The sequence below is a fragment of the Canis aureus genome, chromosome 23 (genome assembly GCF_053574225.1).
Source record: "Canis aureus isolate CA01 chromosome 23, VMU_Caureus_v.1.0, whole genome shotgun sequence".
NCBI classification, from domain to species: Eukaryota; Metazoa; Chordata; class Mammalia; order Carnivora; family Canidae; genus Canis; species Canis aureus.
The window spans coordinates 3617742-3636132 of record NC_135633.1 but is presented as its reverse complement, the minus strand read 5'-3'; the positions used below and the strand labels follow the sequence as shown (position 1 = coordinate 3636132).

The 18391-nt window shown below is 37.6% G+C and overlaps 1 protein-coding gene and 1 long non-coding RNA gene across 7 annotated transcripts in view; one reads left to right on the top strand and one right to left on the bottom strand.

Moving 5' to 3' along the window:
* ANO3 (anoctamin 3) overlaps positions 1-18391 on the top strand; it is a 373740-nt gene that overhangs the window by 155844 nt on the left and 199505 nt on the right. The window lies entirely within an intron of this gene.
* On the bottom strand, positions 995-2103 carry LOC144294508 (uncharacterized). The gene is made up of 3 exons (XR_013361870.1): positions 1760-2103; positions 1547-1628; positions 995-1114 (listed from the first exon to the last, which is right to left on the bottom strand). It is a non-coding gene; the product is annotated as an uncharacterized LOC144294508 (long non-coding RNA).

Genomic DNA, 18391 nt, shown 5'->3' with positions numbered 1-18391 from the left:
AGGTTATATTGTAGAAGGTCTAAAGACTCGTATTCCTTTTAGGCTCTTCTGTTTCTGGAACCAGTAGTTCCTTTTTTGTGGGAAGGAGGGGCCCCTTCAAACAGTTCCTCTTTCTCATTTCTATTTGCATTTGAGTGGCAAAGAAACCATCGAAAGCATCAACTCTTATTTGATGTGATAAACATCACATTTAGAAGTTGAAATACATTAAACCTTCATGATTTGCTATGGCAGTGGCAAAGCAGGATTCTTCTCAGTCCTGCGTAAGGGGTATCACAAATGGAAGGACCCACGCTTGCAGGATATACAGGTCACTATTGACCTAGTTGCCTTTAATGCTTTAGTCTGTTTCTGGAATCAATCTTTGTAATTGATACCTTACATATCAAGAAACTTGGTCTTTAGGAAGGAACAAATGAAATTTTGATAGAAACAGAAGAGGCGATAATCATTTCCCCCATTTTAATTATATAATTTATTCAGATTGGGTTTTGAAATTAAATATTGTGTGAAGATTTGGCTAATAAAAATGATAAATTTCTATTCCATAAGAGTATAAAGAACTCCTTTTACTCATATATAATATAGTTAAACACATACCCAGAAATTTATCTGTATATAAGTTATTAATAAGTTATTTGGTAGAAAAATTCATGTTAAAAATATGAATGAGTGAGTGGGTTATTGCTGGCTACAACACTTCAAGTAACAAAACTAGAGGAAATTTAGTATTTCTCCCCCATCCTCTGTGGGCACAAGTGTTGTGATAAACATCTTGAGGGTACAGAATAAGACATGCTTTATGTTCAAGTTGTCTATGGTTTAGTTTTTGAATAGTGAACGAGGAGACAAGACAGATGTTCATAAAACAATGAGAGAAAAATTCAGCAGCAGTATTCAGCAGAGTTACCATCAGAGGCCACAAGCTAGCAGAAATATTGAGTATTTTCAGCCAGGAGGGTTGTTAGCTCCAAGACAATGAACAAAACCTCATGTCTGTAGTCAGATGTCAAAATTTATTTTTAATTTATTTTACTTGGTTCGGGTAAGGGGAAAATGAAGTTTGCAGTGGAATAAAAAAAGGATGCATTCTCAGATATGTGCAGTCATGTACCTAAAATGCAAAGAGTAGCATCACATTAAGGAGGGCAGAGAGAATACAGCCTAGAAGAAAGACTTTATAGAGGCCACTTGACTTTGAGGTAATTGGATTCAAACGCCACCCTGCATGCTAAAGAGCACGTCTTTGATTACCAAATGGTAAGACGTCATTATAGGTACAGTGAGATCATTGTAGCAGATCCCTGAGCCTCCTGAGGTTGGCCTCCACTCACTCCTCATGCCACCCTTTATAAAGTCGCACTTTTAGTCATGGTCCCCCAAACAGATCCGGCCTCTATCCCGTTAATAAGAGGTGTGTTAAAGATTAAAAAGACAGGGGAGGGAAAAAAGAAAGACATGGGGGAAAGTAGCCACATCACAGATAAGATGAACTACATTAAAGTCTACATTAAATATCTGATGATACCCTTCCAGCATCTCTTACCTTATGTTTTCATTCTTGTCCTGAGCAAGCAACACCCTCGTCATCCCTGGTAGCCACCTCGACACCCTTAGTCTCCAGTTTGCTAGGATTTTCGGAGATTAGAAATTAATTGGCAAGAGCATCCTCTAACACCTCAGCCTTGGCTCCTGTACTCATCTCCCTCATCTACCCACTCTGATAATCTCTCAGATAAAAATAAGTATGAACTCCTACCTTTAGAAAATTTGATGAAGATGGCGTTATTTCTTAAAGGTGGGTACCTCAGGAAAAGCAGTTCTAGAAGCAGGTTGGCTGTTCCCCGAATGCTTTTCACTGTAGAATTAGTCATCATATCTCGGAAATTACATAAATATTCTTTCAAAGCGCACTCCTCTCTAGCAGCAAGCTTACAGCAGGTACGACTCTAACCTCATAAACCCTAGTTTCTGCCTCTTCGAGCATCTTGACGTTATGCAGAAATGGCATTGCTCACTCGAGCTGCAGCCTACCCTCCCTGATTATGAGAACACTGGCACTGTTTGAGAGGGTGAAGATGGGCCTCTTGCCTATTCCTTATTCCTAACAGTTTTCTTGAAATGGTGAATCCTTACGGGGAAATCACATGAGTCCTAATCTTCTATGTCCTGGACTCCAAGTGAACATATATCTGACTTGAGATATTATTCATATTATTCATAAGTGTCATTATCACCGTGACCTTTAGTGTTAAATTTTTAAAAATGTACTCGCAGACTGCAGCACTTTTGGATGAGGTTTGACCTACATCCACATTTTCCAAAGCGTGATCCTAGGAATTCTATTAAGTTTAAGAAAATAAAAAAAAAAAAAAAAAAAAAAAAAAAAAAGGAGGTTAATGACCAAGTGAGGTAGGAATTTATTACTCAGGATTTACTGTCCCGTAATCACTTCTGAAGTGAGGTGAATATTAATAAAAGTTAACACATTGAAGGCTGACACATGAGTCTCACCCAGCTCTGGCCAAACAGGCTTTAAAAACAAACCTGTTCTCCATCTATGTGTGCTGACGCACTGTGAAAGAATTCCACAAGAAATGCTTTGAGACATTTCAACCAAAAAAGTGGGTCATTAAAACTGCATATTGTGTCATGTTTGGCTGTGAGAATCCTGACTTATTTCTAGCATGGGTGATAGAGCAGACCGTCTATCATCCCGTGTTAGAGTGCTCCTGACAGGTAAACTCAGGTTAGCACAGTGGATTCTTTGAGGAAATTGCAGCAGTTTATGCAAGGGGTTACCCCTTGCCTAAATGACTATGAAATCATGATATCTAACATATTGAACAGTATTTTAACACAATTATTTTAGGTTGCCCTTAAAGAACCACACTGGAGGAAAAAAAAAAAAAAAACCTAATGCAAGTGGCAAAAATTCAGGCTGAGCTAGGAGGGAGACAGAGTTTCTCAGACTCCTTATTAAATACGTACATTGACTAATATCTGCTTATTTCTAATCCCATCAAAATTGGCAAGGATGTGCAAGTAAAGGATTCGAAGTAACAAAATGCAGTAGAATAACGGCAGGGGCTGACCCTTACATCCCACGTACTCAGTGCCAGGCGTTGTCCTCAGTGCTTTACACACAGTGACACTTGGCAGCTGATGCCCTGGCAATTCTGGAATCTGGGAGGGCAGGTGGGCAGCTGGGAGCTAGCTGTGGACAGGAGGGAGCTGCGAGCTGGGAGTGCCTGGAGAAACCAGGGGGAGGCAGGCCTGTGGCTCCTCGATCCAGGACAGCTCCCCCGTGACTGCCAGGGCCCCCCGATGGGCTACGTGGGTAAGCGTCAGCAGGGTCAGCTGAAGATCTTTTAAGGAGAACCCTCCAAGGCATCCAGAAACCCAGGCATGATTTTCCCTGTTTTCTTGGATTTTCCCCTCATTGTTCTCTTGAAACCCGTGTATCCCTTACCCCCCCACACCCCTTCTACCTCCAAAATATGCCAGCTCGGTTTCAGTTCTTGTGGTTAATCGGATTCCTCATTGGCCTTTGTGTTTCTGTTCTTGCTCCTTACACTCCAGCCTTTCTAAGAACTTTCCAGAAGCATCACCGGGTAAACACGATGGGCTTTGTTCTCTGAACTTCTTTGACTTGACCTTTCGCTCCTTCTGTGAACGTTGCCCCTGATGATTGCACCTTGCCTGAAGTTGTTCTCTCATCATTCTGTCTTGTTTAATCATGTTCTTCTCCCTCTGGTCTCCCTACCCACGTGTAGTTAGGCCCCAGTATATAATACCTTTTCTCGACCCGTTTAGTGAATTTAGTGTCTTCTTTTATATCTGCCGAACTCCTATTTACTCTACAAAACTTCTCTTACGTAGTACCGATACTTGTAATTTAAAATGACGTGACTTTCGTTACACAGGATTTAGATGAAAAGAACATTTAAGATGTGACGCATAAATGAATTAACTGACAAAAATTAAAAGACTGAACCAAAGAAGTAAATACAATGAAGATATCGGGATCCACGTGCCTCACAGTTGGAGAAAATGTTTAGAAACAGAAAAGAGGAAAGCTGAAAAGAACTCTGAGGCTCCCCTGGCAGGTGCAGTACTTTCATAGGCCTAAAACAACTCAGCGTTATACCCTCCAAGCTCCAGGAGTCAGAAGTTTGGGTTAAACATAAGGTATTATAGGAGTCCTGATTCCTTTTCAAGGTGCTGGGGAAGAGTTTGTTTTCTTGGCTCTTCTAGCTTCTACAGGCAACCTGGATTGCTTAGGCTTGGGGTTCCTTGGTCATTGGAACCAGCCAGCGGGGAAGCACCTTCAGATCTCTCATTGGTCCCCTGCCCTCTGCTTCCACCGTCACATGTCTTCATCTCACTCCCGCACCTCTCACGTGCTCAGAAGGGCCCTGGGGGATTACACCGGGCTCACCTGGCCAACCCAGGTTATCCCTCTTCTCTCACCAGCTTTAAGTTAGTCACAGGCTTCAGGGATTGGGGTGTAGACACCTTTGGGAAGGCAGTCTTAGTCTGACTCTCATGGAGAACTGGAAACATCACTATAAACGTGTCAGAGTTTGTGCATATGTAATCCCGTTCTTCCCTGCCTGGCCTCCAATATCCCCCTCCCTCTCGGATGCCTGAGTATCTAATTTTTTTTTTCCCTTTCAGATTGTTTAATGCATTTAAGTTTCCTCTTTTTTTTTTTTAAGTGTCTACATCCTATTTATTCTTCAAAATGTTCCATAGGTGATAGTGTTATTTTTAACTTAAAAGTATGTAACATGTGATACGTGGAAAGTAATGAAAAGAATATTTAATTTATGACATATATATGTACTTATGTGTACGTGTGTATGTTTGTGTGTATGTGTGTAGTTTCTGGAAGCAAGGGTGCCCAGTGATAACAAGCACAGGTGCCCAGTTCTTGGTTTTAAATACCATCTCCAGGAAAGGAACCAAGGCTCTTTTAGAAATGATGAGACGAGGGCAGAGAAAAACACATAATAAACCTGGATTTTTACTGTGCTAGAAAGTGTACTCAAAGAATATGAGAAGATGTAAAAGTGGCACAGTCCAGATCTGGGATAATTGTAGCATTGAAACAAGTAATCATAATAATGTATGTAACCTATTGAATAAAATAGGAATCTGGGACTCGAGATTTATAGAAGTATGACTAAGTAAATACGTAAATTGGGGACAAGACCAGGCTCTATCTTATATTATAATGCAAAATTCTGAATCCAGAAGGGATGATGGAGACAGAAGTTCACCTTTTAGCAAATCATCAAATTGCTGGCAATTCAGGTGGAATTTTTGATAGAAGCTAAGTCTGGTGGGAGGAAGTTTGAGGAAGAATGTAATTTGTCACTCTTGGACATTATCTTTTCACAAAGTACTACTCAACTAGAAAGGAAGGATGGTGGCCTGATTGTGTGAAGAAACCTGGCGGATGCCAACACGATCAGGTGATCTACACTGTCATCACAGTGGTACAGAGAGTTGATGTCCTGAGCCCAGGGATTCAGCGCACTGAGAAGAATGCATTTTTTGAGGTGTTTTTGCTAGGAATTTCTTACAAGAAAACACCAGGCAGATTCAGATTGAGGTTCATATTATAGAATATAAGTAAAATCTTTAAAAAAAAAAAGGACAAAAAAAATAAGGACCCTAATATTTAAAATCGAATATAAAGCTATAATCTTTAAATTATATAAATATATAAATCTATATAAATCTATAAATTATATAATAATTTAAATATTATATAAGCTATAATCTTTAAAACTCAAAAAGATTTGAGAAATATTCCAGATTGGAAGGTATCAGCAAGACAACTAAATCTGTATTCCTGGATACTCTCCTGGCCCAAAAGGCGGAAGAGACGTTGTTGAAGTAATTAGTAAAATGTTAATCAGATCTGTTTGTACAGGAATAGCGTATCGAGGCTGATTTCCTGAGTAATTGTATTTTTTATTTCTAAAATCTCTTCCTGAATTTCTTAAATCAAAATTTTTATGAATATTCCTTGCTTGTTCATCTTTTTTATTCTATATTTTACTTTTAAATATGTTGTTCTTAGTTTCTTCATGTTCTTTATGTTATTCCGGTGAAATCCTTAAGGATCTGCACTTGCTTTTTCTTGTCCTGATTTTCATTAGTAGAGGTTTATTAGTAGAGGGGGATCTTTGCTGTGCCTTCTATCTGTGAGATCTTAATTTGTCGGCGTGCCATCAGGGCTTCAGCCAGGGATGCATCTATTTTCTTTTGCTGGGACCCAGGGGTCCAGTGCCTAGAACCACTTTCCCCTGCTTCAACTGCCCTGCCCAAGCTTAATTGTGGAAATTGTAATTTCAGCTCCTCGCTCTGAAATGCCCAAAGATCTCGCCTGGATAACACAGGCTTTCACCTTCTCACCGCTCACTATCCCTGTACTGACTTGGGATCATGGTTACTTCTTTGTTTAGCTGTTTGGTTTGGTTTTATGGGGGTTTGTTTTGTTTTGTTTTGTTTTTGCTTTTTTTTTTTTTTTTTTTACTCTTAGAAAGTTTTATTACTTCCTACAATCTAGAAATATATTAAAATATGTTTTAGCCAGAATCACATTAGTACTGTAACAGAACCCTTCAAAATGTCATCTTTTATTATGCAGAAAGAGGAAGGTTTTATGTATGGGATTTTATTACTCTTCCTAAAGTGACTATAAATCTCTTATAGGTAACACCGATGTTGTATATGCCTTTTGTCTTAACTTTAGCATAGAGTTCACCCAAAACAGTCAAAATGAACTGAACTACATATGACTTAATGAAGGCCTATTTGAAATCTCTTCTCAATAGCCTTTAATATATCGAATAGTAGGTACAATTTAGTAGCTAAGCATTTACATATGACAAGCAACGTTCCAGGTACATGGCATGTAAAATCCCATTTAAGCTTCATAATATATGTATGACTAGGCCATAACTTTTTTCTCATTTTATGGATGAGGAAACAGACCGAGAAAGCTAAATGAGTTGCCTAACATCAAACCTTATAAGTGGTCCCATTAGGGCCAACTTTTTGGTTTTCTGGTGCTGGAGCCTCTTGAAGGCACTGCTAATGACCCCCAGCATCTACACAAAGATGTATTATGTAAACATTAATAAATTACTAAATAAATGTGTACGCACATGTGCACATACACACAAACTCATGCCCCCACTACACACACCTTTCTAGATAGCCTCCTTCCTTAAATTTTTCTAATAAGATTCTGCGTGTAGACTTTACTCAAATAGAGTAGAGTTGCACATTCTGTACCCTGTTAGCACTTGAAGAAAATATTGGTGCAACATTTTATACTTGATAGAAGCCAAAACTTTCAAGGCAAACCTAGAAGTGTTCCAGTCTTCAGAAGGTATAATTCAGGGCTTAGAAATAAGCACACCCCCCCGCTAAATTTCTTCCTAGACAATGAATCCTTAGGACAACTTTGTTTGATATGTTAATTTATAAACCAGAATGTTTTTATTTTTTTCTATCTCCATAGAAATAAGATCAAGTCAGTGTCAGATATAAGCAGCTACTCCAGATACGATTTTTTTTCCTCTCTTTATTAGGAAAAAAAAAGTATAGAAACAAAATGGCACAGCACTGAGTAAGAACATGTGTTGAGACTGCCTGGGTTTATTTTATTTTATATATATGTATATATATTTTATAAATTTATTTTTTATCGGTGTTCAATTTGCCAACATACAGAATAACACCCAGTGCTCATCTCGTCAAGGGCCCCCCTCAGTGCCTGCCACCCAGTCACCCGCCCCTCCTCTTCCACCACCCCTAGTTCATTTCCCAAAGTTAGGAGTCTTCATGTTCTGTCTCCCTTTCTGATATTTCCTACCCATTTCTTCTCCCTTCCCCTCTTTTCCCTTTCACTATTATTTATATTCCCCAAATGAATGAGAACGTATAATGTTTGTCCTTCTCCGATTAACTTATTTCACTCAGCATAATAGTTTATGTATACAATGGAATATTCCTCAGCCATTAGAAATGACAAATACCCACCATTTGCTTCGACGTGGATGGAACTGGAGACTGCCTGGGTTTAAATCCTAGCTCTACGATTTCTCCTGTTCTTGGGCTAACTTAAACTCTAGTGCCTTAGTTTCCTCACAAATATGATTCTTAGAAGTACCTGTCTCATAAGGATTTTGTGAATTTCAAAGGTGAATGATATAATAGGAAGGAAGGAAGGAAGGAAGGGCTCCAGAGTCTATACATAATTGTCACAGTATGGTTTTTATTATATTTTTCCATCCTTATAAGCCAAGCAGACCTGCTCATTTGCAGATGGGTGTACTCTTTTTTTTTTTTTTTTTAAGATTGTATTTATTTATTTATTTATTCACGAGAGACCCAGAGAGAGAGGCAGAGACACAGGCAGAGGGAGAAGCAGGCTCCATGCCGGGAGACCAATGGGGACTCGATCCCAGGACCCTGGGATCACCCACGGGCCGAAGGTAGGCGCTCAACTGCTGAGCCACCCTGGCGTCCCCAAATGGGTGCACTCTTTGCAAATTGATAGCTATAAATACCATATTCTTTATAGATCTTAAAAACTTTGATTAACATTTGAAAAGAATTTTCTGATTCCTATGAAAAGTCTTACTTTACAATTATGAATATGTATTAGGTACCACATGTTTGCTAATTTTGTCGAAAAGTTGAATATCTCAAGCTATATTTTATAGCGCTTTGTCTTCTCATTATGCATACTGAAAAGGTATTGTTTTCTTCTTGAATAAAAGACTCTGAGGAATATTGAAATTCTAATTTTGTATGTACTCTGCAAAATTCTAGAATTTAAAAGAGGTTTATAATAAACTTAATGTATTTTTGAAATATTATAATTAAAAGGCACTGTACACTAACTCAAGAAGTATGTACTGAACTGCTGCCTAACTCAAGAAGTATGTACTGAACTGTCTTGGGAGGTTCAGTTATGTGTGTGATAGTCTGAATTGGGAAGTAACACTTGAAAGCAGATATAAGAGTTAAAAAGGAAGAAAAGAGGGCAATCCATTATACACTACTCACTGTTGCCTACTTTAAGATGGTTTTGTCTTTTATAGGTGTCTTCAGAGTGTTAGAAACCCTAGTATATAATTTTGTGGTTGGCAGAGAATAATGTACCGAATCCTGGAATATCACCAGGACTGTCCGTCAAGCTTCTTTCAGCGAAGCTCTACAGAAATATGGACTCAGATTGGACCTCAAGCACTTCTTTTATATTGGATGGATGTTAAGGTCTCAGTAATTCCAAAAAGGGTTGTTTTGGTACAGTGTCGTATACAGCATGAATTATAGGTGGGAGAGATTAGACACAGAGAGTTGAGACACATCGAGGAGGTAATTACCATGAGGTAAAAGAAGCACTGATGAGAAAAGATGGAGACCCCAAAGCCTGCTGCAAAACCTCCTTTATCTTGAATTTTGGAGGAATTGGCATAATGTTGTTAGAGATTGAGAGAAAAAGTGAGCGAGAGGGCAACTGAAGAAATTGAAAAGATTATGTGACTTATAATCATTCCTTAAACTTGGAAATGATATGATTATTTGGGCCTTGGCTCAAGCCTGGTGCGTTACTCATTAGCTAAATAACATTGGATAATGGCATTCGCTCATACTTACATGGGAATAACAATACTCATCCAAATGGATGATTATGCAATTTTAAGCATATAAAAATGCTTTGTGAATTCTAAAACTACACAGGTGAAATGAAGGAATCCAATATCCATATCTAGCTTTTATGAATCGTGAAAATTTGCCTCAGAAGAACACTGAAAATACTTGAAACTTATTTTCTTTACTGCTTTCTTCCTTTAGTTATTTCATTAGGATTAATTCCTGGGACTGGAATCATCTATACAGATAAACATCATTATGCTTTTACTATATCTTGCTGTATTATTTCCATAGTGATTATACCAGTTTTTGCAGCTAGAAGTAGTATATAATTTTAACAGTTTCTCAGCTACCTCGTCAGACCTGAGTTTTAGTGTTTGTGTGTCTGATTTTTATGATTATCAGAGTCCCCAGTATCGTTTTAATTTATATGATTTTGGTGAATAATACTTACAATTATTTTTAAGCTGTATGCATTTTCTCCTGTTTGAACTATCTATCCAATTACTTTTCATTTTTATTTACTAATGTCTTGATGTTATTCATGGAGACTAATAAACAAAACTGCTACTAAGTGAATTATTTGAATTAATGTTTTATTAATTACCCAAATTTACCATATTTGATCATTGGCATTTTATTAACAGCGAATACCTTATGCTGATAAATAAGATAATTAATAAAAATTGAAATTTTCCATAACTTTTAATATTAATATCTTTTAGATTTGTTTTGTTACAAATAAATGTATATTTAGTTTGTATATATATATATAATTTTATATACATGTAGATAATTTTCCTTTGTAATTTTTTGGCTTCTGGTTCAGAGTTGAATATAATTCTTCACAGAGCTAGTACATATCATTTTCTCTATTCACCTGTGTTTTTTCTGAGGGTTGTATTTTATCAATATTTGCCTTTTTAAATCACCTGGGGTTTATTTTGAAATGTGGTAGGAAAAGCATGATTCCGGACTGCCTGACCACCCCTCTTCCTTGATCTCTCACCTTCTTCAGCCTCTGTGACCTGCTCTTTCTCATAATCTGACTCCCTTCCTCCTTCCCTCCACCTCCCCCCGCTTCCCCATCCTTCCTTCCTGCCTTGTCTCCTCATCTTGCATAAATATGATTGTTACCTTGAATCATTTCTCAACGTTTCTCCCTGTGCTATGTTCCTGAAGAACTCTTCTCCTCACACTTTGGTGCACCTCTTTTCAATTTCTTTTAAATAATTGAGGTGCAAGTACAAGACATGGTCCTGAATGTTTCACGTATCTTATTATGTGTAATCTTTGTAACAAGTCAATAGGTTGTCCATGGCTGCGCTTTTACACATAAAATAGTAACTCCAGAATCTAAGCGATTTGTCCAGTAACACAAGGCTAATAAATGGTGACACCCAGCAAGATTCCCAGTGTTTGTTGAACTTTAAAGCTTTATCTTAATTTTGATGCTGTCTTGACTCAATCACCTAGTCTCCCCATTACTCTCAAACTCTGGTCATTCCCTATCCCTCTCTATCTCCTCCTGTCTTTCTCTCTGCAGTGTCTCTCAAGTCATCCCTTCCCTCTCATTCCTCACTGTATAAATTCCACTGTATCTTTGGCCAATGCATGGGCTAATCTCTAGCAACCACCATTCTATACATATAGAGAGAAAGAGAAAATATAGGATATTCTAATATTCTTGGTATGATATTTGACAATTCCTGTTAGCCAAATTTTCCAGTGCCTCATCATTCACCTCCTTTGGTAATACCTTGTGGACTAAACGATTTGTGACTTTGTTAAAATTAACTTCTACCCTAGTTCCTGCTGCAAATTGTCATATCTGTACCAATTGCTAATAATATATAACTAGCTTGTTGGAACCTGTATTTCCGAGAATGCACTTCTATCCTCCCTGCCTCCCTTCCTTCTTTCTTCCCTCTTTCTTTTTAGTGCTATTAAGGATCACTGTTTCAGGTTTTCTGTTGTGGAGGCTAATCTGACTTTGTAAACTGTGGCGTGAGAGTGGACATGTTGTCCACAGAGAGCTCTAGGAGCTTTGTTGACTATTTAATAAAATTCTAAATTGTTTGGTAGTCAATAGGGGTCAAATTTAGCTGTTTCTGCTAATCTTTATTTATTATTTTTTATTTTTATTATTTTTTTTTTTGCTGCGAGTCTCCTCTTCTCATTTTTAAGACTTTGAATTTAGGGAAGCTTCTGGATGGAAAGATCCATGCATATACCCAGTCACCCTTTTTTTTTTCCCTGCTTCTGAATTATTTATCAGCCTTTGTAATTATAAGCCAAATGCCTCTGAATGGACTTTGTAAGAACCTGTGCTTTTTAGTCAAGAAAATTATAATACTTAAAACATAGTTAAGCACATGAAAGTGCTCGAAAAAGGTCACATTGAGCTGGGCTCTGACCGGGTGTTCATAATGCACTAGCTGTGAGGCCTGTAGTTCTAAGGCTTGATCGCATAGAGCTCTGTGTCCTCATCCATGTGGTACAGCATTACATTTGCTCACCTGTGAACTTCACACGGTGTGATGTGAAGCAAGAAAAACGTTCATTATGTGTAAGATAATGTTCAACTGAAGAGAAAAAACTTTCTTTGTGATACGACTATGTTCGTTTCAAAGAATGGAAAGTTTCCCTTTGATGGTTTCAGAGGTGAAACTAGACAGAAGGAAAATGGTAGGTTTGGAAAGCGATTCTTTGGTCATGTAGAGGTAATAGACCCTCTACATTTATTGTTGGGGTTGATAAAAAGTTCAGAATTCCATCTTACAATTCTAAATCAGAATTTTGAGAAGTGAGTACTGGGAATATTCTTATTAACTGCCTTCTGCCCTGTCCCTAACACACACTCACACACACACAATATACACACCCGTAGGCAATTGTTTTTGCACATACGGCAGTTTAAGAACCAATGATAGAGGCAAGAAAGTAGAAGATTAAATGATAAATTTTAGAAATATTCAATATGTAGAAGAGAAAAATGAAGAGGAGTTGGAAAATATAAAATCAAAAACAAAATTAAGACACATAAATAATAGAAATGTTAGTGTCATTTAAATCAGAGGAGAGAAATTTCACCTAAAGAAGACACATATTACATTGCTGTCTTATGCTGTATTAGTCAGGATTCTTCAGAACAACAACAAGAAACAATAAGCTATATATTTTAATACTTCATGCACTTGGCACGTTTGATTTTATTTTTGCATTTTCTTCAATTTTGTATCACAGTTGGTTACCAAGAGTTGGATAATCAGTCCCTCAAATTCAGAAATTCAGAATTTCTAGGTGTATTAACTAGGGAATCCTCTTATTAATGAGTTAACTATTTTTAATTCATCTTGTTACCTTAAAAAAGTTATGCCCAACTAAAGTGACCTCTCCATTTATTTTGTATAAAGGTAATTTAACTGGCTTTCCTTATAGTTGCCACCCACACAGTGCAAAGGTATGGGCATATATTGGCTGATGCAGTTATAGAGGCTAAGAAGTCCCATGATGTGCCATATGAAAGCTGGAGACCCGGAAAGGTGGTATAGGTCAAAGGCTTGAGGGCCAAAGAAGGGGATGGAAGGTATAGATTCCAGTTCTAGTTTGAATACCTAAGAACCAAGAGCAGAGTACAGGGGAAGATTGATATGCCTGCTAAAAAGGTAGAGAACCAGAAAATCCTTCCTTCATCTTTTTTTTTTTTTTTTTCCTATTCAGGCCTTGAATACATTGAATGATACCCACCCATATTGGCAAAGGCAATCCACTTTTTTCAGTCTACTGATTCAGGTGCTAATCTCTTCCAGAAACATGCTCACAGAAACATCCAGAATAATATTTAACCGGATATCTGGGCACCCTCTGATCCAGTCAACTTGACACGTAAAATTAACTGTGCTCATTGGTAAATAAGTAACAACAACAAAAGACATCCAGGAGATAATAGGTTTAGAAATTAGGAGATCATTGGGGATGTTCAGAAGGAGACTCTAGTTTTCTTTGTAATAGACGTCAGGATAGGGCTTTTGGGAATAGAAGTGAAGGGCCAGAGGTCTGGAAGTTGAAGACTGAAACAAGATGTTTAAAAATTTGAAGTGAAGAAATAATGATAGAGATTCTAGCTCTGTTGATGCAGAAAAGTCCTTGGCAAGATTTGGACTGCATGATTTCAAATGTACCTTCTAATTCTTAAAAGCTATGAATGATGGGGCAACTGGGTTCATGTGCCCTTCTAAGATCCTTCCAGAGCTCTTCATTCCTACCTCTTTCTGGCACTGAATCACATTCCCCCCGCCCCCTCCCCCCCCATGGTTTTGCGAATTCCTTGTCTTTTCCTACTTAGATCCTACACGGTCTTCATCTTGACCATCCTTCAGCACCAAACACAGTCCTATGTGCCTTGTAGCACTGAGTGAATGCAGGTTGAATCCTTTCCCTTGTATTTCCTTCTCAAAAGACTTATAAACTCAACCTCAGCAGCATTTCCCTCTAGGAAGAGGTGGAGGGAAAGAAAAAGAAATCAATATCTGAAGGCAGAGGAGAGAGGCCAGGAACTCAATGTAAAAGGTCATCTGGCATAATACAGTGAAGAGCCCCATGCTCTACCCCACAGAGGATGGGGACCCTTGACCTTGTTTAGATTCCATCTTTTTTTAGCAGTTTTAATGGATACATCTTAATTGAAATTAAATTTCTATAGCCACACTAGCAGTCGACATTTGTTGACGTAATGATCAGAAGGCTTTCGATATTAAAAACCAAACATAAGCGTGAATTCTTGCTAATATATATATTATAATTATAATTGATATATATATATATATATTATATATATCAGTCTCCATTTTTTTTCTTTTCAGATCACAAAATAATATAATTCAAGACTTTCTATTGCCATAAAAAGATCTTTTTAAAATCTCAAACAAATAAATGGTTATATATATACTACTAATTTTTTTAATGCTTTGGTAGAAATATAAGGGGTTATTTTTATATTTAGATAAAACCTTTCGACCTGAAAATATAATGAATTTACTTTTAAACTAATCTAACAATATCCACTTCATTTGTAAAAGCATTCTGACATTTATTTAAGTGGCCTTTCTAAATAATGGAATGTTTTGACCAACTTGATAAAGATGCCTTATTTAGCTTTGAGGGTACCAAAGGTTACTTTTAACCCCCAAAATCTCACTATTTCATTGATAAAGATCTTCTGTAAGTCACCTACTTTTGTTTATTTTCCCAAACCACTTGCTCAGGCTATTGCTTTTAGTACTTGGGTAAAATTCTAATATTTTCTCATTTGTGATAAAATATCTTCTACAGTGACTGCTAGATCTATTCATACATGGCTTGAAAAAACTTAGCTGAATAAGAATCAAAAAAGCCATAAAATCAGAGAATTTTTGAGATTATCTTGTTTTAATATTATAATTATGGGTAAGTGGACTCAGGGAGGTTATACTGCTTGTTTGGATCATAACAGAGACTAGAAATCAGGCCTTCTAACTCACAGTTGCTTTTTTTGTTAGTAATAACCATAAAGTCCATTCTGTAGACATTTTATCATATATTATGTATTTTTACATATTATGCTACTCCCTAAAAGCTTTGTTTCTGTGAAATGAGTTATTTTTCAGACTGATTTATAATGGTAAACATTTTGTATATTACAAAGAGGTTTAGAAGTCAGAAAATCCATAAAATCTTTATGGAGTTAGAATGTTAATCAATGATACTTTGGCCAAATACAAAATTAGTCAAAAATCCTAATCTTTCCTTAAAAACAGTACTGATTAATGTCTTCAGTAATAAAAGCTGGATTGAAAAAATCTTGAAATTAATTTCTTAGACTTTCACAATTCTCTTTGTCAATCTCATAGATTAGCAATCCATAAATAAGCTAGCATGCAGCAAATATTACTTCTCCAGAGCCCTTTTTAGAATCTCCTAAGGCTCCTGGGAACATCATATTATAGGAAAACTCCTGTGGAATTTGGGGCCAAATATGCAAACTTGGATAAACTCGATTTAGCCACTGTGTGTGTGTATGTGTGTGTGTGTGTGTGCGCGCGCGTGCGCATGCCTCACAATAAAGAGGAGAGAAAAGAGAGGGAAGGAACAGAATGATAATCTTAAGCAGGCTCCACGCCCAGCGCAGAGCCCACCCCAGGGCTCTATCTTACAGCCCTGTGATCATGACCAGAGCCGAAATCAAGAGACAGACACCTAAGCGACAGACACTCAGGTACCCCTATATAGAAGAATATTGTTGTCCTTTCTTTGCTAATGGGAAACCTAAGGCTTAGAGGCCTGTTATTTATTTATAGTCCCACAATGGCAGCATCAGGTGCAGTATCAGGCACCTTATAGTGATGCTTCCCTCAAATGTGTAGAGAATTCTTTTTCCATCTTCAAATTCCTTTAGCTCTTATATACATGTACCAGAACACTTCCCAGACTCCACTGGAATTATCTGAAACTGTCCATTTCCAACATTAGACTGTGTATCTCTCAAGTACAAGAGCAGACTCCTGTTTCATGGATGTCTTCCCACACCTGACATGATGTCCTCAGCTCTGGAGCAGGTATCATCAGCACATGGTTGTGAAGGGGATAGTTTTCCTCTAGCCCTTCTACGGGGACTCCGGATGGTGCAGCATCAAATTTATTTCCATAATAATACTGATAACATAATAGTACACTATGTCTGTGTACTGCCTTTTCACTATGTATTGAACACTTGACTGAGCACCTAAAATGGATTATCTTTAAAATGGATTATCTGAGTTGTTTCTCACAATGACCCATACCATAGGCATTACTTTAGTATGTTTGTTTAGTTAGTTGGCTTTTCGGCCTCCCCTGGGGCTAGAAGATGCCTGGTATGAAGCTCAAGCTTCTCATTCTCCTCGGTCCATAGGACATTTAGGTGCACCTATCATCATCGTGTTACTTACGTATAAGGAAACTTGCATTATGCTGCCTCAAGCTCATCGCACGGACTGAGGAAGTTTCCAATCTGTGCACAATTCAGATTGTTTAACCATTTAGATGAAAATACCAAAGAAGATCAAAGACAGAGGGATATGGGCATTTGTCAGTCTTGGGGTTCCAGTCTTGAATATCTGTGACCTTAACTAAGATATGTTCTTACTTTGAATCTCAATTTCCTTGGTGGTAAAACTGGTGTTACAATTTTTTCCCCCCTAAGAGATGTGATGAATTAGATCTAGCATCACAGTGTAGGATTTAGAAATTTGTATCTGCTATCATTAAATGCCTTTTTTTTTTTTAGCCTGTTTCTTTTATACAAAAAAAAAAAAAAATCTGGAATTTTTTAAAAAAATCAAAACACTGAAAGAGACTTCTCTAAGATAGTTTCCCACCCCTCCCCATAAAAATGGAGCTTAAGTTCTCTAATACAAAAAGAACACATCTTTGAAAGAATGCCCCTATGTTTTAACTTTTGAGAAAAGATGAAGACATGGTTGAAAAAAAGTAAGATGTTTTCTTTCTCTGGTCCCTTAGGAGCTGTGAGACTTTCAGCCTCTTTCATAGTCTCTATTCCATGGTTTCTTTCAACTCAAAAATGGTGAATAAAACCTGTTCTCTTTTTCCCAGTCGTTTATGACGATGGGTGAACAAAGCCCTTGAAAATAGAAGGTGCCATACAACAGTATTGTCTTACATAAGAGACGTGTGATTAAGATCTGCACGGCTCAATAAATATTTAGGAAAAGAGCACTCTAAAAATATCCTGGTGCAATGCCAAGTGGCAGCTCCGATGTACGATCCATTAAAGAAGAGTGTACCCAGAATCACACTCCATTCAAGGTTCTGGGCACACTAAGTTTGGGGAAAGCCAAATAACATACATGATTTTTAAAGCACTCTACAGGGAGCTTTTGCAGGAAATAACGAAGTCTCAGCCAGCATATGATCAAGGGGAAAAGGCTCTATGAATTTTCAAAAGACCTCTATGAATCTAGTGTTACATTTGGGGAGGAATGGTGGGAAAAGCTGCAAAGAAGTAAAACGTAGATTTCATACATATGGGCAATATTTTATGACTTAAAAAGCATGACCCAAAGCAAATTTAACAAAAGTTAATATTTGTCAAATACAACATTTTACTACATATATGTTCACCGTGTATTATATACCCTGTTTCTCTTGTAAATCTGAGATTTTTTTTATAATTTTAAATTGATTTTTGTCAGGCTCATGTGGCATACTGCAGCACGGATGGTGATTATTAGGACTAACTGTGTGAAAGTGACTGTAGGAGGCATGAGTGAGACGTATGTAAGCAGTGCTTTCACTGGCCGGTGGAGGAAGGGCCTCTTCGTGGAGCCTCACAGGATGTGGCCCGCAAAACTCAAGGGAGCTATTCAAGCAGATTATCATGGGACTTGTGTCCCCTGGGGTGATGTTCTATTCATCAGCCCTGGGAAGGAAAGATGAGGGAGAGGAACACAAATTACCCAAGTGCCATTTAGAAATTGAGGTGAGCTAAGTGGGCAGCACCAGTTTCATGAATGTGATGACTTTTGAACTCAGGCTGGAAAGGTAACTAGGATTTGGGGTTCAGACGGGAGGTAGACTTTCCAGGCAATGTAATGATGTAATGTAACTAGGATTTGGGGTACAGACGGGAGGTAGACTTTCCAGGCAAAGTCACAGAGTTGAGAGT